This window comes from Hippopotamus amphibius, chromosome 7, assembly GCF_030028045.1.
Source record: "Hippopotamus amphibius kiboko isolate mHipAmp2 chromosome 7, mHipAmp2.hap2, whole genome shotgun sequence".
NCBI lineage: Eukaryota > Metazoa > Chordata > Mammalia > Artiodactyla > Hippopotamidae > Hippopotamus > Hippopotamus amphibius.
Genome location: NC_080192.1, coordinates 25,839,453 through 25,865,309, shown reverse-complemented (window position 1 = coordinate 25,865,309; position 25,857 = coordinate 25,839,453). Strand labels below are relative to the sequence as shown.

At 41.1% G+C, this 25,857-nt stretch overlaps 1 long non-coding RNA gene and 1 pseudogene across 1 annotated transcript; both read right to left on the bottom strand.

The window, feature by feature from the left end:
• Positions 1-4,822: 4,822 nt before the first annotated feature.
• On the bottom strand, positions 4,823-5,275 carry LOC130857486 (protein mago nashi homolog 2-like; annotated as a pseudogene).
• A 6,040-nt stretch (positions 5,276-11,315) lies between these two features.
• On the bottom strand, positions 11,316-24,946 carry LOC130856505 (uncharacterized). The gene is made up of 3 exons (XR_009054598.1): positions 24,889-24,946; positions 13,521-13,636; positions 11,316-11,382 (listed from the first exon to the last, which is right to left on the bottom strand). It is a non-coding gene; the product is annotated as an uncharacterized LOC130856505 (long non-coding RNA).
• Between the last annotated feature and the right edge of the window lie 911 nt (positions 24,947-25,857).

Sequence of the window (25,857 nt, the reverse complement as noted above, 5' to 3'; positions counted from 1 at the left end):
GTTGACCATCCAGGGAGTGCCCCAAGCCTCAGACCATGACAGAATCAAGAGGGGGAAGGAAACTTGGAGCCCATCTGCTCTTATCCATTCTGGAATTTTCTCTCTGAAATCTTGGCCAAGTTATCTGGCCCCTACTTGAACACACTGAAAATACGTGTTCCATCTTGGACATTCGAAAGGTCTCCCTTGCATTCAGCTAGAGTTCGTTGCTTTTTCCTCTGGCTGTTGCTCTGTCTGTTGGAATCAGAATTAACAAGGTTATTAATATCCCTTTAAATAAGGGAGGACAGCTAATGGTGTATAATTAAGCCTATGGGCTCTACAGGCAGATTGCATGGATGGAATCTCGGCTTCCCCTTTTATTGGTTGTATAATCTTGGGCAACTTAATCTTTCTATACCACAGCTTCCTCATTTGCAAAATGGGCTAATACTAATACTACCAATTTCACAGGCTTATTGCGAGGATTGAATGAAATAACATATTGAAGGAACCTGGTACATAAGACTCAATAAATGTCATCAACACTGATGCTGTTGATATCCCTCTTGGGCATTTGCTTCTTCGGACTAAACATCCCTATTTCCTTTGTTTATTCCTGATACAATTCCCAATACCATCTCAGTCCTTCCCTCTGAGTGAGCTCCAGTCACCAGTGTTCCTCTCCAGGGTTCCAGCTCCAGTAATCCTCTTTAACTGTATCCCCAGTATGGAGCCCAGGACTGTGGTGGGTTCTGGTCCGCAAGGACCAGGATGAGCCATCCTCTCCCTTGTTTGGTTGTTTGTTCATCCACTAATTCATTCACAAATGACTTTAAGCATTTATATTTTTACAAATGGATCGTAAGGGAGAACTGTCTTTTTTAGTGAGCACATCATGGTCCAGACTCACACTGAATGCACAGTGGACTAGATCAAGGGTTGGTAAGTATTTCCAACTTTGCAGTCCATACAGTCTCTGTTGCAACTACTCAACTCTGCTGTTGTAGCATGAAAGCAGCCACAGACAATATGTAAAACTTTATTTACAGAAACAGGCTACTGGCTGAATTTGGCTGATGAGCCATAGTTTACCAACTTCTGAACTAAAACAAATAAATGTCTTTTTTACCATATGATCCAGTAATTCCAGTTCTGTGTATTTACCCAAAGAAAATGAAATCTCAAAAAGATATCTGCATGCAGCTCAATATCAAAAAAACAAATAACCCAATCAAAAATGGGCGAAAGATCTCAATAGACATTTCTCCAAAGAAGACACACAGATGGCCAACAGGCACATGAAAAGATGCTCAACATCACTAATTATTAGAGAAATGCAAATCAAAACTACAATGAGGCAACACCTCACACCAGTTAGAATGGGCATCATTAGAAAATCTACAAACGATAAATGCTGGAGCAGGTATGGAGAAAAGGGAACCCTCCTACACTGTTGGTGGGAATGTAAATTGCTACAGCCACTATGGAGAACAGCATGGAGATTCCTTACAAACTAAAAACAGAGCTACCATATGATCCAGCAATCCCACTCCTGGGCATATATTCTGAGAAAACCATAATTCAAAAGGATACATGCACCCCAATATTCATTGCAGCACTATTTACAGTAGCCAGGACATGGAAGAAACCTAAATGTCCATTGACAGAGGAATGGATAAAGAAGATGTGGTACATATATACCATGGAATATTACTCAGCCGCAAAAAAGAATGAAATAATACCGTTTGCAGCAACATGGGTGGACCTAGAGATGGTCATACTTAGTGAAGTAAGTCAGGCAGAGAAAGACAAATATCATATGGTATCGCTTATATGTGGAATCTAAAAAAGTGGTACAAATGAACCTGTTTACAAAATAGAAATGGAGTCACAGATAGAGAACAAACTTATGGTTACCACAGGGGAAAAGGAGGGGATAAATTGGGAGACTGGGATTAACATATACACACTATTATGTATAAAAGATGACTAATAAGAACCTACTGTATAGCACAGGGAACTCTATTCAGTGCTCTGTAATGACCTATATGGCAATGGAGTGTAGAAGAGAGTGGATATATGTATATGTATGGCTGACTCACTTTGCTGCACAATGGAAACTAACAACATTGTGAATCAACTATACGCCAATAAAGAAATTAATTTAAAATAAAAAGATATCTGCACCCCCATGTTCACTGCAGCAGTGTTTACAACAGCCAAGACACGGAAACAACCTAAGTGTTCATTGATGAAAGAACAGATAAAGAAAATATTCCATTGTATATATATATAATGGAATATTATTCAGCCATTAAAAAAGGAAAGAAGTTTTGCCATTTGAAACAGCAACATGGATGGACCTTGAGGACATTACGTTAAGTTAAATCAGACAGAGAAAGACAAATACTGTATGCTCTCACTTATATGTGGAATCTTAAAAAAAAACAAAAAACATAGGTACAGAGAACAGATTGATGGTTGCCAGAGGTGGGGAGTCAGGTGATGGGTGAAATGGATAAAGGTGGTTAAAAGGTACAAACTCCCAGTTGCAAGATAAATAAGATGCAAGGATGTTATATACAGCATGGTGACTAGCTAACAATACTGTATTGCATATTTGAAAGTTGCTAAGAGAGTAGATCTTAGAAGCTCTCATCACAAGAAAAAAAATGTAACTATATGTGGTGATGGAATTTAACTAAACTTATTGTGGTGATCATTTCACAATATACACGTAAATCATTATGTTGTACCCCTAAAACTAATATAATGTTGTGTCAGTAGTATTTCGGTAAAAAAAATAATTTTTTAAATGTCTTTTCCCCACATCTCATGCCCTGCTCAGATTGTGCAGCTGATTGTTTTTGTTGTTGCTTTGTTTTGTATTTTAGCACACGTGCAAGGCCTTTCATTCACCTCTGTCGTCGGCTTTATTTTGTTGGACCTGGCCCATTCTACATCCTGCCAAGATTTGAACCCTGATTTTGCCACTGTCCAAAGTAACCAATATCTCTCTTAACTTAGTAACACCTGCCAATAGTAAATGTGCCTTGTATATATTCATCCAAATAACTGATTAAAATTTTGACCTGGAAAGATCTGGGAACAAAGCCTTGAAGTATGTAATAAGTAATCTCCCTCCTTTTTACCTCTGCTGCATCCTCCAGAATTTAGCCTGGTCTCAGCTTCCAGAAAGTTATTCTTACAACTCCCCTTCCCTCCTAAGCCTTCCTGCCCAGACTGAGGAGGATGCCTGTATTAGTCTGTGCTCTCCAGAGAAACAGAACCAACAGGAAATCTATATCTATCTCTATCTCTATCTCTATCATCTCTATCTCTATCTCCATCATCTCTATCTATCATCTATCTATCTATCATCATCTATCCATCTATCATCAAGATTTACTTTAAGAATTGACTCTCATGATTATGGGAGCTGAGAAGTCCAAGATCTACAAGATCAGCAAGCTTTAGACTCAGGAAAGTTGATGGTGTAGTTCTACTCTAAGTCCAAAGGCCTGAAAACCAGGAGAGCCAATGATGTCAGTTCCAGTCTGAGTCTGAGTCCAAGTCCAAAGGCAGGAGGAAACTAATGTCCCAATTCAAAGACAGTCAGGCAGAGAGAGAATTCTTTCTTGGCCTTTTCTTCTGTTCAGACCTTCGACAGAATTGAATTGGATGAAGCCCACACATGGTGGTAAAGGCTGTCTGCTTTACTCAGTCTACCAAGTCAAATGGTAATCTCATCCAGAAACACCCTCATAGACACCCCCAGAACATGTTTAAACAAACATCTGGGTACTGCATGGCCCAGTCAAATTGATCCATAAGATTAACCATCAGAATGCCCTTTGAATTTGGCCCATAATACCCTACACATACCTCCACCATAGCACTATGACTTGTCTGTAATTGTGCCTTCCCAAACTAGACTACATGCTCCGTCCCAGGGTATGGCCCAGAGTCAGTGCTCAATGACTGTTGGCAGAATGAAAGAATGAATGTATGGCTTTGTGTATGTGTCTTCCTTAGCTTCTTCCCTTCATCAAAAATTACTTCTCTCAATAATTCAGATGGAGAAGGACAAATATCGTAGGATATTGCTTATATGTGGAACCTAAAAAAATGGTACAAATGAACTTATTTACAAAACAGAAACACAGACTTAGAGAAGGAATTTATGGTTACCAGAGGGAAAGGATGGGGGGAGGGATAGACTGGGAGTTTGGGATTGACATGTACATCCTAATATATTTAAAATAGGTAACCAACAAGGACCTACTGTATAGCACAGGGAACTCGGCTCAATATTCTGTAGTACCCTAAGTGGGAAAAGAATTTTAAAAAGAATGGATACTTGTATGCGTATAACTGAATCACTTTGCTGTACACCTGTAACACATCATTTTTAATCAACTATACTCCAATATAAAATAAAAACTTAAAAAAATACTTCATCTTATTATCTTCCTTTGAAGACCAGCTAGATTACTGGAATTTGATAAACTAATTGGAGATAAGGTATAAGTGAGAGAGAACGGCTTAATGTACCATTTCTACCAGGATTGCTTGAGAGGTGATTTTTTTCCCCCAGGCTTTGATATGCTTTATTGGAGCAAAATTTCAATAAAAAGTGGCTTTCATTTACAGAATTTAATGCGTGTGGGGACTGTCCGATCCACTTGCACTCAAGTTAAGCCTTTTTATGTATTTTTACTTTCAATTTGCATACAAAAAGTTTGCTTCACATTCATAAAAACCCCAATATTATAAAGGACAAACCCTCCCTCACCCATCCCTTAATTAAATATAAACACAGTTTCAAAAAACAGACAATTTAGATTGGTTTAATCTCGAAATGTAATCCAATAAGACTAAAAACTAAACATTTCAAGCATTTCAGGTCCTGTACCAAACAGTAAAATATTCAGAGGCCTTCCGGATCCTTTGACTGATTAACATCAATAAGAGACCCTATTTTTGACGTAAATGAAATGTGTTCGTCTCCAATCACAATTTCCAGCTCCTGCCGACCAACCCTGTCAGGGGGAGGCCACAAAGCATCGTCTTCTTTTGTAATTTCACTGTCATCGGTAATTCCCTTCAGGTCTTCCATTATACTCTGGTGAACATAAGCCTCCTTTCTGACCATGCCATCGTTTTTATAATTACTGTTGTTGGCACATCTAAGTTTTCCGTCCAGCCAAAACTCAAACTCCAGAAACCCGTGTCCAGACTTGCCCTTGTGCCCTACGCAGTAGCACAGGTAGAAGTCGCTGGCCATAGCCATCGTTGTCCCCGAAAAGTCCCGAGAGGAGATATTTTAAGAAGGGTGTTTAGTGTCCTTATCACAAAGGTCTAAGGAATATGGCAATTTCAGGCACCACGAAAGAGAGATTTGGGACAAAGGATGTAAATACTTTTTCATCCTCCCAAATCCCACCAGGTTATCTTTTCCTTATTATCCCCACAGAGTTCTTTAATGATTTATTATCAATGACAACATAGCAGCAGCTTTATCTTTATTTACTGTTGTTTATTTTCCAGATGAGACTATATTCAAGACAGGCAATTTTCTGCTAATTGAATGGCATGATATTGGTTTCAAAGATGACGATATGAGTTGCTTTGTTAGAGATTGTCTGGGAACAAGCCTGAAAGAACTCTATGGGCCACAGATGGTATTTATTGATATGGGCAGTCTATAAACATTTCCGTATATTTTCCAAAGAACCTGTGTCCAGGCTTCTCTTATACAAAGGCATAATAAGGAAGAGATAACATGATGTGTCTGAGGCTATTGTTATTAAACTAACTGATCATGTGTGCATGTGTACATATACTGCATTTTATTTTGTTAAATATGCTTTTACAACACCATATCCCGTATGTAAAGCTTTATTGCTCTGAGGACAGTGCAGACAGAGCACTAAAGCTGATCATTAGTAGCTGCGTCGCATGTGTACATATACTGCATTTTATTTTGTTAAATATGCTTTTACAACACCATATCCCGTATGTAAAGCTTTATTGCTCTGAGGACAGTGCAGACAGAGCACCAGAGCCGATCATTAGTAGCTGTGTCTTCAGAAGCAGGACCTGACAGGGGAAGGAGCAGCAGGAAACTGACTGCCTCTTAAAAATTTCAGACTAGTCAGAACTTAATGATAACAGGGTCATCCCTCCCTCCCTTGTGTTCTCAACAGGGATCAAATGAAGCTGAGATCATGATGGCCCCACAAACTAGTGATCATATTATGTCTTTAGGAAGGGCCACCTTTCCTCAATTCATGTGTTTCTGAGGGCCTACTGCTGGGCTCCATGCTGAAATACTGAGGCACAGTCCCTGCCCTCCTGGAACTTAGAATCTAGAGACAATGCAAGTTCTTTCCTTTTGAATTCTACTTACCCAGAATTTCAAATATTTCTGGCAATCATTTTCAAACATAAGACGTTTTTGAAACGGAGATGGATTGTATCTCCTAGAAGCATCTGGATCCCAGGATGCTATGGACTGAATTATGTCCCTGCCAAATTCATATCCCGAAGCCCTAAACCCTGTGTGACACTGTACTGGACATGGAACCTTTAAGGAGGATTAAGGTTAAGTGAGGTCAGGAAGGTAGAGTTATTATCTGATAGAACTGGTGCCCTTATAAGAAGGGGAAGAGATACTGGAGCTCTCTCTCTGCATGCACGCACTAAAGAAAGGCCATGTGGGCACACAGCAAGAAGGCAGCCCTCTGCAAACCAGGAAGAAAGTTTTCACCAGAACCCAAATTTGCTGGTACCCACATCTTAGACTTCAGCCTCCAGAATAATGAGAAAATAAATCACTGTTTAAACAACCTAGCCTGTAGCATTTTGCTATGGCAGCTCTAGCAAACTAATACATATGGTGTATGTGATATTATCATGTTTAGAGTAATTAAGTGTAGAAAAGCATCAATATGAAAATAGCATTACTCAGGAAATTCCCTGGTGGTGCAGTGGTTAGGACTCCACACTTTCACTGCCGACGGTGCAGGTTCGATCCCTGGTCAGGGAACTAAAATCCCACAAGCCGTGGTGTGGCCAAGAAAAAAAAATAGCATCATTCAGATGCTTCTCATTAGTTCAGGGGCTTAGTGGGCATCTATTATTTTGTCTGCTCTGCTTCCCTGACCTCTTTGAGGAACTCCTCATCCTCAGTCCACAGAATTCATATGGAGTTGTCAATCACACTTTACTGCCCTATGCTGGCCATGGGCTTGCTTACCATGGTAGCTGATCACCCTGGCAACAGTGATTATAACTGGTACAGCAGTGGGCACACCACACAGACAGGACTTAGCAGAGCCCTTCTCTGCATTCATATTCAGTACTTACCATGGACATTTAAAACTCATTGAGAAAACTTACTTTTTCTGCTAGTCTTGCTGAACTGGGATCATAAAAGCCTGGCTGAATGTAGGAAGCCTGACCATAATGGGAGAGAACAAGGCTGACACATGGAGTAGGGCAAAGAAGAGAGGAAGGGCATGTTTCGTAAATGCCTGATTCCAGCCATGTCTCAAGATAAACCAGTGTAGTTCTTCTCTTTTAGCTTATGATAGCTTGAGTCCGATTTGTCACTTGCAGCGAGGAATCTTGACTTATATTGATACAAGAGGTTCACTAGTCCCTTTGAGCCCTTTGTTGGCCAGATTTGGCCAGAACCCAGGCTCAGAGCTGCTTTCAGCCTCCATCTTGGACCGTGCTGATCCTTTTCTCTTCAAAACATGCGAAGGGCAGGGCTGCTTATCACCAGACTCCCCTTAACCCAGAAATATGTTTTCCTTGCTCTCTGCTCCAGGTTTTCCCAGGTTAAAAAAAAACCTTAGTTTTCTTATCTTTAAAATGGGAAGAGTTACCTGTAAAAATACTGAATTACTATGCTGCACACCTAAAACTAGTATGATGTTGTAAATCAACTACACTTCCATTAAAAAAATGGGAAGAGTTGCTGTGAAATAATTTCATAAAATATTTAGCACATTGTTGAGCAGTAGTAGGTGCTTGGGGATGTTAGCTTCTATCATGGAAAATCCTCTACACGGTGCTCAAGGCCCTCCCCTAGGCTGCCATGTAGCAATCTTTTCTTTTTCCTCATGAACCGCAAAAGCAATGAACAGATTGAGATCCATATCTATTGTTTTTACAATAAGCTCTTAGTCCCCTCCCAGAGTAAGGTTGCCTATCTATAACAAGGGAGAATGTATTTACTTAAGTGCTCTGCTTAAAATCACACTTTGTTTAGAAGTCATTCTTGCCTACTTTTCTTCTTCTTCAATTCAAGAATGGGAAGAAACCATTCCTTCTGTGTCCAGGAAGGAAAGTTGAAATTATAGGTCACTGTGGGCACTCAATTTCTGCTCTGAGGAAACTAAAGAAGAGGCCTAACAAGCCTGCCTTCCCCGGCACAGTCAGTTGGGTGGGCTTGCAAAGACTTGGTTGGGTCCTGGGCAAACTCCTCTGCCGTTTGCCATGACGACCAAATGGGAGATACCAGCCCTGGCTGCGCGGAGGATAGTTTGGAAAAGGGAAGAAGCCCACGTTCAGGCTCAAGACAGGAGCAGTAGGGCTCTTACCTAGAAGGTGCATCTGGTGTGATGGGGGTAAAGGAAGTGCAAAACCCTCTGACTGGTTTCGGCCTCCTGGGATCCTGCAATTTCCATTATTTGGGATAAAAAAGAATTACAGTACAAACTGCCCCACAGAGGAGAAGCTTCTGTTATTACTCAGGCCTTGCTAAACAACCAACCAGAGCAGGGCGATGCTTACACAGGCTTGGGAAACCATTAAACCATCACACCCAGTGGGCCAGCCTCAGCCAGGGCCTCCAGCCTCCCCTGCCATGGACAGAGTTATGAGTCATACTGCCCCTCGGGGGAAGCTTTCCACCACCTTTGACAGCAACATCACCCCATCGCAGCCTGGTGTTGAGACTTTCACTTCCCCTTCCTTCTGGCCCCACCAGCAATGGGAAACCAGCACTACATGTTCCAGACACTGTGCACACGCTTATCTGGTTTACTTCCCACCCTGTGAAGTAGGTACCTATCCCCATTATATAGAGGAAGAAACTGAGGCTTAGAGATATAGGTGACCAGCTGGTAAGTGGAAGAACTACAACACCCACATTCTTCCCCATTGCAAAAGAGTTTCCACATATTTAAGACTCTTTTTCTTAAGGCCTGCAGTGAGGGGAATAGGCCAGCACACCCTCAATTAACTTTACGGTCTCCATCTTTCTAATAAACTTTATCTCTTTCACTCTTAAACGGAAAGCCATCCTATCAGCACCATTCAAAATACTTACTCTCCCAGGAGAGAATAAGCTGGTCTCCAGTGTTTCCTCAGTCAACCTGAAGAGTGCCTGGTGCATCCTTCCTCGGTAATTGTAAGCTGCCTTCATCTGCATCTTCATTAGCTGAACGGGTCAGGCCTCTTTTTGCAACATCCTACTGTCCTCAGAGTTGCCTGCAGTCCTTTTTATATCCCTCAGTTGGCCTGGCCTGAGACCAAAGCAGATGGTCCAGCTCTGGGGGTAGAGCCCTCCTCTGGTTTCCCCACTCCAAGACCAGTTAGTAACCTGCCATAGCTCATGCCTCGTGCTCTTCTGTACAAATGATACCTAAATGCACACTTCATCACAGTGCTTCTTGAGAAACCTCTAGCTTGCAAGGTTCTGAAAACTTTCAAACAACCATCACTTGTGCTTCCACTCAGCAGCTGAAGTATTCAACCTGGGAGGATAGAAAGGACAATGCTTGTTGTCCTTTGATTGCTGCATTTATTTCACTAATTTCAGATACTGGCAGCAGGATGGGCACAAATGGTTGGGTGTTTGCTTCTTAATTGGTTTAGGGCCCTCGCTCACCCCATCCCCAATCTTATTCATCAGTAACTGGAGCCAGCTGTCTACGAGGGATTTTTTTTTATAGTGTTTTAATGTCATTTTATTTTCCTAAAATGTCAGTTGGATGGGCAAGGAAATCTCCCCCTAGAGTCCTTGGAGGTTGTTCTGAGCTGAAATAACTACCACCATGGTTGGCTGAGCACTAAATGAAAACTAGTGTTATATGTCAAAGTAATATTTTAGGGAAGAAAATGTGCATACCCACACCGGCACATCTGCCAGCATGATCTCAAGCTTTAGCCACAAAGCCACAGAGTGACGACTGAGGGCCAGAGTCCCTCGTGGCCGTCAGTTAGGAAGCCAAAGCCCAAGGGCGGGAGAGAATGAACCATGGGGACTAGCTCTCTGTTCATCCTCTGTGGCAGATTAGAAGGCCAAGAGAAGGCAGGAATGATGACATTTTTAAATGGATTCCTTTTGTGAGAAGACTGCTGGGTGAAAAGCAGTGGGTCAGGGCTTGTTAGAAACCACAGCTGAAGCTGTAAGAAAAAATAAATAAAACATTGTAGAAGAATAATGATGAGAGAGATAAAGCGGCTTGACAAAAGCAGTTTACAAAACAATGTACGACCTTGTCATTGTCTGGTTTGGCATCTGTATTTTAAAAAGCTTCCCAGGTTGTTCTGATGCACTGTCAGCACTGAGAACCAACCACTAGTATGTGCAGAGAAAAATTTAAAAACCAGAGACAGCTTTCTGGGGTATTTCTGGTTTAATTTTTGTCCTGTGGTTTTTCTATGTTTCTACATATTGTTCTATGAACATGCACAACATCTGCCATCAGAAAAGGTTATTAATAAAAATTATAACTGAACTTCTTAGGAAAAATCGTCCCAGGCAAAAACAAGAAATAATAATAACAACTAACATTTATGAAGTGCTTCCTGAGAGCCAGACATGGTTTCTTGGGTTTTGATTTTTGTTTGTTTGTTTGTTTGTTTTCAGCCACAAGGAATGCAGGGTCTTAGTTCCCCCACCAGGGACAGAACCCGTGCCCACTGCAGTGGAAGCACAGAGTCTTAACCACTGGACCACCAGGGAAGTCCCAGACGTGGTTTTATTAATGTTGTCACCCAGTCCGTACAACAACTCTGTGACCGAGGCACTAGTATTTCAGCCATTTTACTGATAAGGAAAGCAGAGGTCCAAGAGGTTCTGGCTCAGACAATAAGAGAGTAACAGACAAAGTACGCACCCAGGGACAGTTACCTGAGAACCCGAGGCCCACCCTTACATGCTGCTTTGTTCCAGTTGGAAGAAGACCTGTGTGGTCCAAAGGGCTTCCCTCCAATCACACCATCGCGAGCCCTTGGAATCCTGGGCCTCACCTGTGCCTGCTCTGGGATTCCTAGGGGTTGTGGGAAGTTTCCTCTCTGCCTTCCCATCAATGTGCTGTTTCTTCCAAAGACTTTCCAGAGTTTGCTACTTCCCTCAAGAGATAACTGTCACCATGCAAGCTAGAGAGAGGGAAAAAGAAAGAAGAAATTAAACACCGCAGGATACTGGCTGGCTATTAAGATGTACCATAAGAATCCTTTTTAAAAAGTCTTAATTGGTTTTTTACTGGAGTGGAGAATGGAGTTCTATGAGGTGCCCCAGGCCATTGTACATGAGGGTACGGATGTGAAATTCTACCAGGTTTTCCCCTGGAGAGAGGACACAGTGCTCATCAGATTATTTCCCCATTTCACAGATGGTGGTGCCAAGTCATTAAGAAACGTCGTGAAAGAGAAAAAAATGAACCGATGCCCCAGCCAGAACCAAAGATCCTTTCTAGTCCACAAGCGGTTTGGTGGATTTTAAAAGATTTTTTAAAATCAGCAGCTATTTAAATTCATTCTCTTTCAGGGTAAGGTTTCCAGATAAAACACAGCATGTCCAGTTAGATTTGAATTTCAGATAAATAATTTTTTGGTAAAAGATGTCCCAAATATTGCATGGAACATATTTAATACTAAAAAGTATTCATTGTTTAATTTTAGATAAACTTTAACTGGGAGTCCTGTATTTTCATTTGCCAAATATGACAGACCTATTTCATGGGAAACATGATCTTATTTTCTCTTTGGAGACTGTTTTCCCTTCTCAGTGTCATCAGCTCAATGATTTGAAGAAGCATAGACCAGAAAATTAATCCCAGCCCATCCTTTTGTGCCAAACACCCGCTGGGCCAACTCCTCTCGTAGTCAATAAGCATTACATCTTCCAAAGGCACACATGCACGTACACCTTACATACATGCATTCACATACACGCACACACCTTCAGACACGCACAAGCACATGCTTTTGCATATATTTACACACAGGCACACACGCAGGGTACAAACAGACTTCAGTTTCTCCTAATATACTAAAATGCAAATCCCTCACACTCTGTTCAGATTTTCATGACTTTCCAAAAACATTTCCTTTTTGGTCAGTTCTTGTTTGTTCCAGGAGAAAAAGTCATGTCTCCAGCTTGCTTTGTATGCCTGGCTACACCGACCAGGCTTCCCACAGAGATGGTTGGCAATAAGACCTTCTCTCTTGTATTTCAGAAAATTTGAATTTTTCTTTTCTTGCCATTGCCTTAAACTGCCTATTTTAATATAAAGGGGATGACTGTTGTCTTAGGGCCAGACACTGAATGCAACTTAATAACAAGGAAAAATACAAAACTGTAAATTGAAAACTTGAGCCATGTAATAAAAATACTTGAAAATGAGACAGAAGAAAACTTTTAAAGCATTCAAGAAGCAGTATAGCATAGTGGTTAAATGAATAATTCCTATAGCCAGGCTACTTGAGTTATTAGCTGGCCAAATTACTTAACTTTATCTGTAAAGTGGAAATAACAACAGTTTCTGCCTCATGAGGTTGTTGTGATATTTAAGTAAATACATAAAAGATATAGGAAATTGTGGCTGATACATATTATTTACTATTACAATTACCTCTTATTTGCCACACACAGGGGTAGCCTCGTTCCATATATAATTCCATCCGATTGTCAAATGAATGTGAGGTATGTGGACATAAGGAAACTAAGGCTCAGAGAGGTAAGAGATCTGCCTGAGGTCACACAGCTAGCATGCAACAAAGCCAAGATTTAAGTACAAATCTCAGTACAAAGCTGCTGTTCTCTTGATTACCCAATTTTACAATAACAAGTGGAAATTACACAGGTGGCAAGGTGGTAGCTCTTCAGGGAAGAGGCAGAATTACCTCTATGGTCACTGCTTCTGTGAAATGGGGGTGGGGGTGCCCGGAGAGATGTGGACTGGTGCACTTGGTAGAGAGTACAGGACCATCCGTTTAGTTACAAACCTGACCCAAACATTTGCCAACCAGGCTAGGTCTTTACTCTCTTGTGACCCCTGTAAGTAAATCCCCAGGAGGTGGAAAGCCCTGATCCCCGACTCTGCCTGACTCTCCATCATTATGGCAATATAAGGCAGAGCTGATGCACCAGCATTAGGTGTGTTCCAGCAGCAGCCCCAAGGACTCCCTCCTCGACTCACAACTGTCTAGTAAGCTTCTCCACTTGGATATCTAATACACATCTCAGATTTAACAAGTCCAAAACAGGATTTTACCCTGCAAACTGGCTTTACCTCCAGTGGCGGTTGAGCGGACCTAAAGACATAGGGTTGTCCTTCATGTCTCTCTTTCTCTTGACTCTGATATCCAGTCCATTGGCTCATCCCTCTTCCAATCCCGATGGTTCTACCTGCAAAATACATCCAGAATCAGACCACCTCCCTCCCTCTCCACCCCATCGTCCTGGTCCATGCATCTTTTCTTCATCTGGACCATTGCAGCAGATTCCTGGCTGATCTCCCTGCTTCCACCCTTGCCTCTCACCATGGTATAGTCTTCACATAGCAGCCAGAGTACTGTCATTAAACATGCCTCAGATCACCGCACTCTTCTGCTCAAACTCCTCCAAAGTCTCCCATCTCGGAGAGCCTGAAAAGCCCGTCATGATCCACAGCACTCTTGGACCTCCCCTCGCACCACCATCCCCAGCTCCACCTGCTCCAGCCCCTAGGCATCCACACCAGTCCTTGCACAGGCTGAACCGGCTCCCACAGCAGAGCTCTTGCACATGCTCTTCTCTCTGCTGGACGTACTCCACCATGATGCCCTCACAATTCACTCCCTAATGTCCTTCAATGGCTGTACTGCTCCCCCTCAGCCTACCAGAGAGGACCACCCTGTCCACCTGCATAAAACAGCCACGCGCCCCCCTCACCTGGGCACTCCCCTCTCCCTTAACCTGCCTTATTTTTCTCACAGCATTTATCACTTCCTGATGCACTCTATTCATCTATTTGCTTAGGAGGAGTGTCTCCATCCTCTAGAAGGGAGGATCCATGTGGATAGAGATTTTGTCTGCGTTATTGATGGCTATTTTTGCATCTTCAGGGCCTAAAAGACTAGACACAGTAGGTGCACAATAAATATGTGGCCAATGAGCGAATGGAAAGAGCCTCATGTCGGCTGAACAGGACACCTCTGCTGACTGCTTCAGCTTCCTTGCCCTGAAATCAGCCTTTAAGAAAACTCTCCATTCTGCATTCTTTTTCACCTTAGGAGTCAAAACTCCAGGATGATCCTGAACAAATCTTTTCTGGCCGGCTTGCTTCTGTGTTTTGTAGTTCTGCTCTGTTGGGTTGGGCAGAACAGGCTCATGGACAAAGCCATGTGCAAGGCTCTCCACCTGACTCTGGCTCCCCCTGTGCTCTCGATGGAAACATGTCTGGGGACACTCTTCTAAAGGCTCCAAACCAACCAGCAGGTGATGAAAACCTCATCACTCAAGTATAGAAGAAAACAAATCCATCGACCTTGATGCCCACTTCCATGGAAACTCCGCATTAGTTCAAAAGAACAGTACTGACAATGCTTTTGGCTTTTATTATCCTCTTTTGTCGTTCCAGGGATTCTGTTTGCAGGCACACGCTGAGAGGAGACAGCCTTTCAAATTGAATGCACCAAGCAGGAAGCTTTCCAAATTAATTAATTATCTTCAGCAGCATCTAAACAATTATTTTGTGAGGAGTTTGCCAGTCAGAGACTTTGGCACATCTGTTAGGGACCCTGAAACCACGCCAAGGACTCAGCCTCTCACTGCAGAAATGCCTTCACCCCCAAAATAAGCAAGGCTGTTAGAGAAAGGCCTTGCTGATCCAGGTGGGAGGCCTCACCCAATCCCATGGCTTCTGCTGCATCTCCTGACAGCTGAAGTGTTGCCTACAGAAGCCTAGCACAAACACTGAACACTGTAAGGGTTGAATGCTAGAATATGCAGCATCTAAATGTTCAAGCATCTCCTCCTAAAAGGATTCAGGTATATCCAGTTGTGGCTGTGTTGATTAATCATTTCTCCAGAATTATATTGGCAAAACTATCAATAAGGCTAGAGTGCCTCTTAATGGGCCCCAGGTTCAAGTACACACATTCTATTCACATGAAGAGGACAACGCTCCGGTGGAAACACTTGAACTCTGACACTTGGATCAGCCATGTTCCTTCTAAGATTCCTGAACATTCAACCAGCACAAATTTGTAGTTCATCTTTTAAGTACATTTATGGATATGGACACCGTACTTTAATTTGTCATCCATTTTAAGATGCACCATTATTTTATGTAAAGCTAAGAAAGAAAATGATGTGATCAACTAAATTAGAACAAGCCATCGATTGTAGGTTGGGTCCTGATCAGAGAGAAGTTGTAAAAACATTGTGCATCTCACAATCGTGTGTGTGCACACGTGTGTAGGGAGAAAGAGAAAGATGTATCAATAGTTGGAGGAAAAAAAACTCACGTAAGTGGTTTGGAGCAGTTCTGATGTATAATATTTTCACCACTTCTAAAATTAGAGAAAATTACTATATTGCTTTAAAAAATCTACCTGGGGATTTTAATAGAATTTTTTACATTATCAACCATATGAAGTTATTTCTATTTTAGACTCTAGTGAGGAGGCACCAAGTTCTCGAACATGAAAATGAATTATGTAATTGCTCTCTCTGCTTGCTCTTCTTGCAAAGGGCCAGACCAGGTTGGATGTTGCTGCCTCAGCAGAGCACGAATGATTAAGCAATGTGGCAAACGGCCATCATTCTCAGCTCTCACAGCCACTCATGCACTCACTCACTCTTTCACGACGGCTTTCCCACCTCTGGTCAGTGGTAATTTTCTGAGTTTGTCACTAATTTCTCATTTGCAGAATGAGAGGCTAGGCCTAGACTGATTCCTAAGCACCCTTTCTGCTTTAACATTCAGCTTTATACTAATTCCAGTTTGGCTTTTAAAATATAGGAATCATCTGGCAAACATTTAATGAGCATGTGTGCAAGGCGCTATCGTTATTGCTTTTCATATAGTATTTCATTTAATCCTCGAGGCAGCTCTGTGAGGTAGATGTTAATATGACCATTTTACAGATGCAGAAGCTGCAAATAAATGCTAAAAAGGGTCTTTTTTTTCCCTGTTACAGATTGATTGACATATAATTCACATCCCATACAGTTCACCTTTTAAAGTGTAAAATTCAATGATTTTTAGTATATTCAGTGTTGTGCAAACAGTACCATAATCAATATTAGAATCTTTTCATTACCTCAGAAAGAACCTCCACACACTTTAGCAGTCATTCCCCATTGCCTACTCTCTCAGCCCCTGGCAATCATACAGAGAGACACAAAGCAGGCTAGTCAGGATATATATTTATATTTATATTTCCTATAGATGGAATCATACAATACAGTTGTCCCTTGATATCCACAGGGTATTGGTTCCAGGAGTCCCCATGGATGCCAACACCTAAGGGTACTCAAGTCCCTTACATAAAATGCTGGAGTACAGCAAATACAGTTGGCCTCCACATGCGCGGTTTCACATCTGCGGATTCAACCAATCGTGGATATGGAGAGCCCACTGTATGTGGTCCTTCCCAGCAGTGTCTTGAATCCAAGTCTTTTGGACTGCAGGATTATATACCATACTGCCTCGGTGGTGGGTGTTTTGAAGGACATAGATAAAGTAGGACACTAATCCCTGCTCAAGTTTGAGTGAGAAAACATACATTCAAAACAATAGCAAACATCGCTATCAAATTACTGATGGCATTTTTTGCAGATCTAGAACAAAAAAAGCTTAAAATTTGTATGGAAACACAAAAGATCCCAAATAGCTAAAGCAATCTTGAGAAAGAAAAATGGAACTGGAGGAATCAGGCTCCCTTGACTTCAGACTATAGTATAAGTCAATTATGTATACTTATATAATTGACTTACAGTATAGTCACCTATGGTCAATTAATCTACAGTAAAGGAGACAAGACTATACAACGGAGAAAAGACAGCCTCTTCAATCGGTGGTGATGGGAAAACTGGACAGCTACATGTAAAAGAATGAAATCAGAATATTATTTAATACCATACACAAAAATAAACTCAAAATGGATTAAAGATCTAAATGTAAGACCAGATACTATAAAACTCTTAAAAGAAAACATAGGCAGAACACTCTTTGACATCAATCACAGCAATATCTTTTTTGATCTGTCTCCTAGAGTAATGGAAATAAAAACAAAAATAAACAAATGGGACCTAATTAAAAGAAACCATAAACAAAAGAAACAATAAACAAAACAAAAAGACAAACTGCAGAATGGGAGAAAATATTTGCAAACAATGTGACCAACCAGGGATTAATCTCCAAAATATATAAACAGTTCATCCAGCTCAATATCAAAAAAACAAGCAACTCAATCAAAAAATGGGCAGAAGACCTAAATAGGCATTTCTCCAAAGAAGACATACGGATGGCCAAGAGGCACATGAAAAGCTGCTCAACATCACTCATTATTAGAGAAATGCAAATCAAAACGACAATGAGGTATCACCTCACACTGGTTAGAATGGGCATCAACAGAAAATCTACAAAGAGTAAATGCTGGAGAGGGTGTGGAGAACAGGGAACTCTCTTGCACTGTTGGTGGGAATGTACATTGCTACAGCCACTATGGAGAACAGTATGGAGGTTCCTTGCAAAACTAAAAATAGAGTTACCATATGATGCAGCAGTCCCACTGCTGGGCATATACCCAGAGAACACCATAATTCTAAAAGACACATGCACTCCAATGTTCACTGCAGTATTACTTACAATAGCCAGGACATGGAAGCAACCTAAATGTCCATCAACAGATGAATGGATAAAAAAGATGTGGTACATATATACAATGGAATATGACTCAGCTGTAAAAAGCAATGAAACTGGGACATTTGTAGAGACGTGGATGGACCTAGAGACTGTCATACAGAGTGAAGTGAGTCAGAAAGAGAAAAACAAATATCGTATATTAACACATATATGTGGACTATAGAAAAATGGTACAAATCAACTAGTTTGCAAGGCAGAAATAGAGACACAGATGTAGAGAAAAAACATGCGGACACCAAGTGGGGAAAGCAGGGATGGTTGAGGGGGAATGAATTGGGAGATTGGGATACCAAATTGTACACTTTAAATATATGCAGTTTATTGTATGTTAACTGCATCTCAATAAAAGTTCTTAAAATATATATATATGCAGTTTATTGTATGCTAAAAAACAAAGCAAAACAAAATTGAATAAACAAAAAAATTCCTCTCTTCAACAAGCAACGCAATTAAACACAGTAGAAATGTCCAAGTCTCTCAGTAATAGATGATAGAACTTCCAAACCTGGGAGAGACAGGTGTAACCAACTCAAGCACCATGAAGGATTATCACTCAGGCTTTAGAAGTCTCTCTATTCAAAGCTTCCTCTCACTTAAAAAGAAACCACTTAACTTCCAGCAATACATCATTTAATTAAATGGCAACCAAGACTCTGTGTTTAACCAAATAAAAAATGACAGACCTTTGATAGTCTTTAATATACTTCCATACTTAATGATCTTAACTAAGGATGCTAAAGAGGTCACTATCACCAGCACAGATTACAAAATGAACATGATATAAACCATGAGGCCATGCAAACTGCAGGTGATATGTGATTCAGAAGGACCCTTAGATTCTCATGTTGAAGACTTACCCTGAAACTCTGCAACACTAAACAAAAAAATTAAAATGTAATTATATAAAATTTGGCAGTTTAAAAAATGTAGATTGATATAGATTCATAGTCTTTTAAAAATGTATTACTAAATATGCCATCTTAAAATAAAAAAAAAAAAAAGAAAAAAAAAGAAACCATAAACAAAAGAAGCAATAAACAAAACAAAAAGACAAACCTCAGAATGGGAGAAAATATTTGCAAACAATGTGACCGACAAGGGATTAATCTCCAAAATATACAAACAGCTAATGGAGCTCAATAAAAAATAAATAAATAAATAACCCAATAAAGAAATGGGCAGAAGATCTAAATAGACATTTCGCTGAAGAAGACATAGAGATGGCCAAAAAAGCACATGAAAAAATGCTCAACATTGCTAATTATTAGAGAAATGCCAATCAAAACTATGATGAAGTATCACCTTACACTGGTCAGAATGGCCATCATTAAAAAGTCTACAAACAATAAATGTTGGAGAGGGTGTGGAGAAAAGGGAACCCTTCTACAGTGTTGGTGGGGATGTAAATTGGTACAGCCACTATGGAGAACAGAATGGAGGTTCCTTTAAAAACTGAAAACAGAGCTACCATATGATTCAGCAATTCCACTCTGAGGCATATATCCAGAGAAAACCATAATTGAAAAAATACATGCACCCCAATATTCACTGCAGCACTATTTACAATAGCCAAGACAACAGAAGCAAGTTAAATGTCCATTGACACATGAATGGATAAAGAAAATGTGGTACATATACACAATGGAATATTAATTAACCATAAAAAAGAATGAAATTATGCCATTTGTAGCAACATGGATGGACCTAGAAATTATCATACTAAGCGAAGTCAGACAGAAAAAAACAAATATCATATGATATCACTTATATGTGGAATCTAAAAAATGATACAAATGAACTTATTTACAAAACAGAAAAACATACTCACAGACTTAGAAAACAAACTTATGGTTACCAAAGGGGAAAGGTGTGGGAAGGGATAAATTAGGAGTATGGGATTAACATATACACACTGATATATATAAAATAGATAATCAACAAGAACCTACTGCCTAGCACAGGGAACTCTACTCAATACTCTGTAATAACCTATATGGGAAAAGAATCTGAAAAAGAATCGATACATGTGTATGTATAACTGAATCATTTTGCTGTACACCTGAAACTAACACAACATTGTAAATCAATTATACTCCAATATAAAATTTTAAAAAATTTTAATAACTTTAAAAATAAATTAAAAAATAAACAAAACAATAGCAGACAATATAAGACAATAGAGGAGACAAAAGTGTGACAATACAGATTTCCCTTGTTTCCCGGTTTTCCTGCTTTTCTCGGCCTGCATGTGGATGTTTAAAAAGTGCACAGAGACATTTGGGTTCTGAGCAGCCACCCACAGGGCTATAAAACTGTAAAGAGAAAAAGCACATAACTTTCCTAGCCCTTTTTGGCCAAAGAGGGGACAGATTGTTGTCTTGTTTCTGTACTGAGTCTTGAGCTGACAAAGCATTCCTCAAACATCTCCAAGCCACAGCTGGGGGCTCTCCCTTCCTGTACCCTGACTGGAAATTTCAGTCTCTCTTTGAAGAAAGTGCTGCCAAACTTGTCACCATACAGGCCAGCCACCTTGTCCTGGTATGTGGAAGGACATAGGGCTTGCTGACACCTTGCAGAGGTGCTGGATATTCTCTACTTGTCCCACACCATCTCTGCCCTCCTCTACCTGCTCTGGGCTCCAAAGGCTATCTCTGGGTCTGCATCACCCAGGCTCCCTGGCCCTCAGGTTAGATCCAGGCAGCTGGTTGCAGAAGATAGGAGGGCAGGGCTTCTCTTGTTGTGGGGCACGGGCTCTAAGCGCATAGGCTTCAGTAGTTGCAGAGCATGGGCTCAATAGTTGTGGCTTGCAGGCTCTAGAGCGCAGGCTCAGTAGTTGTGGCGCACAGGCTAAGTTGCATGTGGGATCTTCCCAGACCAGGGCTTGAACCCTGCACTGTCGGGTGGATTCTTAACCACTGTGCCACCAGGGAAGCCCAGTTCTCTCATCTTTAAAAGTGCAAGATAATAATACATGCTTCATAGGACTTTGAGGATAAAATTAGAGAATTCATGTAATTATCTTATTTTATTACCTAGCACCTAGTAAACATTCATTAAATGAATAACTACTGCTATTATTATTTTCTAGTCATTATTCTCTAATCATTTTTATATATTCTTGTGATGATTATTTTCATTTTAAGTCTTGGATTGCATATTCCTATGACAAAAGAATGTCTATATAGTATTATAGCCTCCAAGCTCTACACCAGACCCAGAAGTACTTGATTAAACAGCTAACAAATCATCTTGCATGATTCAGCTGAAGAGGTTCAGTTCTTGAGTGGGTTTGAGATGCCTATTCTTAGAAACAGCTAGATGTACCAAAAAGGAATGAAATGGGGTGGGGGTGGGGGAAGAGGTTGAAGAGCTATTGAGATTTCAGAATTAGTAGGGCATTATACAAATCAAGAGTCTTTGATGCAGAAAACAGAATTCACTCTGGCTGGCTTAAGCAGAAATAAGTACATGAAAGAAACTAAAGAGCGCACAGCATCTTTGGGAAGACCAGAGAACCAAGCTTGAATGCAATGCAGCCAGAAAAAAATGCCCTACCACAACTGCAGGCCCACTAAGAACCAAGTGCTTCTACTATCAAGCTTTGCAGAGAATCTGATATCTCTCCCTCTCTCTCTGGACTCAGCTGTCGTCTTGCGTCTATGCCACATAAATTGGCAGAGACTATCACAAGTCTCAATCTATCTGCAAAGGAGTCTAAGAATGTAGATTTTAGTTTTCTTGACAGAAAGGGGTTGGAATATGTGTTTAGTGAGCCAACTTACAGTATCTGCCACATGAATTTTAGGGCTTTCTATTTGCCTGTGGCTTTATCAATATGATGTGTCAGAAAGATCATGAGGTACAGTGAAAAGATCATGGGCTACGACACCAGATAAATGTGGTTTCTTTCTTTTCTTTGGACAGACCAAATTTATTCCTATCTTAGGGTCATCGTATATGTTCATTTTTTACCTGGAACTTTCTGCCGCTATATCCCCTCATGGTTCACCTCTACTTGTCTTCAAGTTCCAGCATGAATGTTACCTCCTCAGACAGGTCTTCCCTGACCACCCCATCTACATTGTCCCATCTCACCCAGCCTCCCATCATATCATCCTTTTATTTTCTTTTTAGCATTTATCTGCTATTTTCTTGTTCTTCGTTTTTGTTGTTGTTTTATGGTCTGTACTCTTCTTACCTCTAATATAGAATGGAAATTCCATAAGAGTAGAGACTTAGTCTGTCTTGTTCACAGCTGCATCCCTGGAGTTCTGAAGAGTGGCTGACACATGATAATAATAGCATGTATTTTATGTATATATATCAGTCTGGATCTAGAGCCTGAGCTCTTAACTGCTACAGCATGCTGAATATGGTAGGTGCTCAAAAAATAATTTATGCATACATGAGTGAATGGACATCTTTTAGTCATCTCATTGACCTTCTCTGTTATATTTAACACAGCTAATTATCGCTTTCTCTGTCTCTTCCATGGGCTTCTGCTTCTCAATCCCCTTGTCCCCCTTGCTTTACCTACTGGTATTCTACAGACTTCCATCCTGTGCCAACTGCTCTTTTTACCACATGCTCTCCTCGGGTCATATTTAGTATCATGATTGAATGACCATTTTTTTTGCTGATGAGTCCCAGATCGACCACAAATCTCTAGTGTTGATTCTCCCAGAGGGACAGAATTAAACGTTCTTGGCTTCCTGGACAACACCATTTGAGCATCCTTTAGGCATCTCCAACTTAACAAAGTTGACTTCATCTGCTGTATGTAGAGTCAAGTTAGTCTCATCCAGTCTGTGAAGAAGGCGTCATTTCATCTTCCCCCCAAACAAAATCTGCTTCTCCTCCCATTTCCCCATCTCCGTCAACATCACCACCATTTAGCTAGCTTTCAGGGCCAACAACCTGGAAGCCACTTTAGAATTGTCCTCCTTCTCCTCATAGCCAATCTATGACCAACTCCTGTGGATTGTACTGCTTAAATTATTCTCCAATCCATCCCTCCTCTTTACTCCTGCTCCCAGTAAGACTTCTGAATCTCTTTCCAAGAATATATATTACAATAGAGTCCTAACTACTCTACCTGCCTCTGGTCTTCCTTCCTCAAATCCATTTCTGAATACCACCAGTGTGATCTAACTACAATAAAAACTTGTTCTCTCAACATATGGACACCAAGGGCGGGAAGTTGGGGGGGTTGGGGCAGGATGAATTGGGAGATTAGGATTGCCATATACACATTACTAATAAGAAAAAAAATCATATTGTACACTTTAGATATATGCAGTTTATTGCATGTCAATTATATCAATAAAATTCTTTTTAAAAAATTTGTTTGCTCTATGCTACACTCTTCAGTGGCTCTGCTATTCATTGCCTTCAGGATAAAGTTCCCACTTGTTAAAAATCAACCTTGAAGATTAATCCTTTGTCAGTTGCTTCGTTGGCGAATATTTTCTCCCATTCTACAAGCACCTCATGCAGCTCAATATCAAAAACACAAACAACCTGGGATTTCCCTGGTGCCGCAGTTGTTAAGAATCCGCTTAACAATGCAGGGGACAGAGGTTCGATTCCTGCAGGGGACACAGGTTCGATTCCTGCTCCGGGAAGATCCCACATGCTGCAGAGCAACTAAGCCCATGCACCACAACTGCTGAAGCCCGCGCGCCTACAGCCTGTGCTCAGCAACAAGAGGAGCCACGGCAATGTGAAACCCATGCACTGCAACAAAGAGTAGCCCCCACTCGCTACAACTAGAGAACACTCACATGCAGCAATGAAGACCCAACGCAGCCAATAAATAAAGTAAATTAAAAGAAAAAACCCAGTCCAAAAATGGGTAGAAGACCTAAATAGACATTTTTTCAAAGAAGACATGCTGATGGCTAACACATGAAAAGATTCTCAATATCACTAGTCATTAGGCAAATGCAAATCAAAGCCAAATTGAGGTATCACCTCACACCAGTCAGAATGGCCATCATCAAAAAATCTAGAAACATAAATGCTGGAGAGGGTGTGGAGAAAAGGGAACCCTCCTGCACTATTGGTGGGAATATAAATTGGTACAGCCACTATGGAAATTAGTGTGAAGATTCCTTAAAAAACTAAAAATGGAACTACCATATGACCTAACAATCTCACTACTGGGCACATACCCTGAGAAAACCATAATTCAAAAAGATACACGTACCACAATGTTCATTGCAGCACTGTTTACAATAGCCAGGATGTGGAAGCAACCCAAATGCCCACCAACAGATGAATGGATAAAGAAGATGTGACACATATATACAATGGAATATTACTCAGCCATAAAAAGGAATGAAACTGAGTTATTTATAGTGAGGTGGATGGACCTAGAGTCTGTCATACAGAGTGAAGTAAGCCAGAAAGAGAAAAACAAATACCGTATGCTAACTCATATGTATGGAATCTAAAAAAATGATACTGATGAACCTGGTGACAGGGCAAGAATAAAGATGCAGATGTAGAGAACGGATTTGAGGACACTGGTGGGGGGTGGGGGGAAGAGGAATCTGGGATGAAGTGAGAGAGTAGCATTGACATATATCCACTACCAAAAGTAAAACAGATAGCTAGTGGGAAGCTGCTGCATAACACAGGGAGATCAACTCGATGATTGGTGATGACCTAGAGGTTGTGGGATAGGGAGGGTGGGAGGGAGGCTCAAGAGGAGGGGATATGGGCATAAACATAGCTGATTTACCTTGTTGTACAGCAGAAACTGGCACAACAGTGAAAGCAATTATACTCCAATAAAGATCTGAAAAAAAAAAAAAAGAAAAATCAACCTTGATCTGGCCCTCTCCCACATCCCAAATCTACATCAAGCCCCTTCCCTACTCCCAGCATTCACCATCACCTATGCTTCAGGAATGGCCAGTTGGCCAGTTCACTACATTTTCCCAGCAAAGCCCATAAATAGAGCCCTGTTTTTCTCTTTGTGGAGTAGGGATCAGGGAAAGCCAGTCAACTCAAGAGGAGAGGAAACGTTATGGCAGATTTTCAGTCCCCTAGTTTCTTCTTGAAACCCAGCTGCAGTTCTGCCACTTCATTTCTCCAGACACTCCAAGAGCTTTATAATTCAGTCCCTTTATTCACTTCTGCTGGCTCAAGTTGATGTCTGTTATTTGAAACCAAAAGAGTTCCAACAAATGCACTGATGAACTGAAAGAAAAGCCATCTATTTACATAAGATGATTTGCATGAGAGGAAGGAAAGAGCCCCATCACAGGAAGAGGGAGAGGACTGGGGAGGCTGGCCCGGCCAGCCCCTGGGATTCGTGTCTGAGCAGTGAGTACAGCAAGAGAAGCTGCAAGCAGATGATGAAGCCTCTATCTCACAAGGGCTCCCTCCTGAAGAAGCACAGCTTTTGTGTCCAAGTGACAAAGTGCCACACAGGGCAGAGCCTTCTCTCTCTTCTGTGAGGGATGCAGCCCAGCCGTGGCACATTTACGGTTCCAGGGAACACAGAACTGCTCTGGCATCTCCAGGCTGGCTGGCTGGGGATCACTGAAAGATGGCATTCTTGGCACAGTCCTCAGAGTTATCACCATGGACACCAGCAGCATGGGTGTGGAAATGCACTCTCCCCAAATGGCTCAGTGGGAAACAGATATCAATGCGGGGAGGTGATCAGAGCACGGGAAGAAGACGTCATGAATGCCCCTTGCTA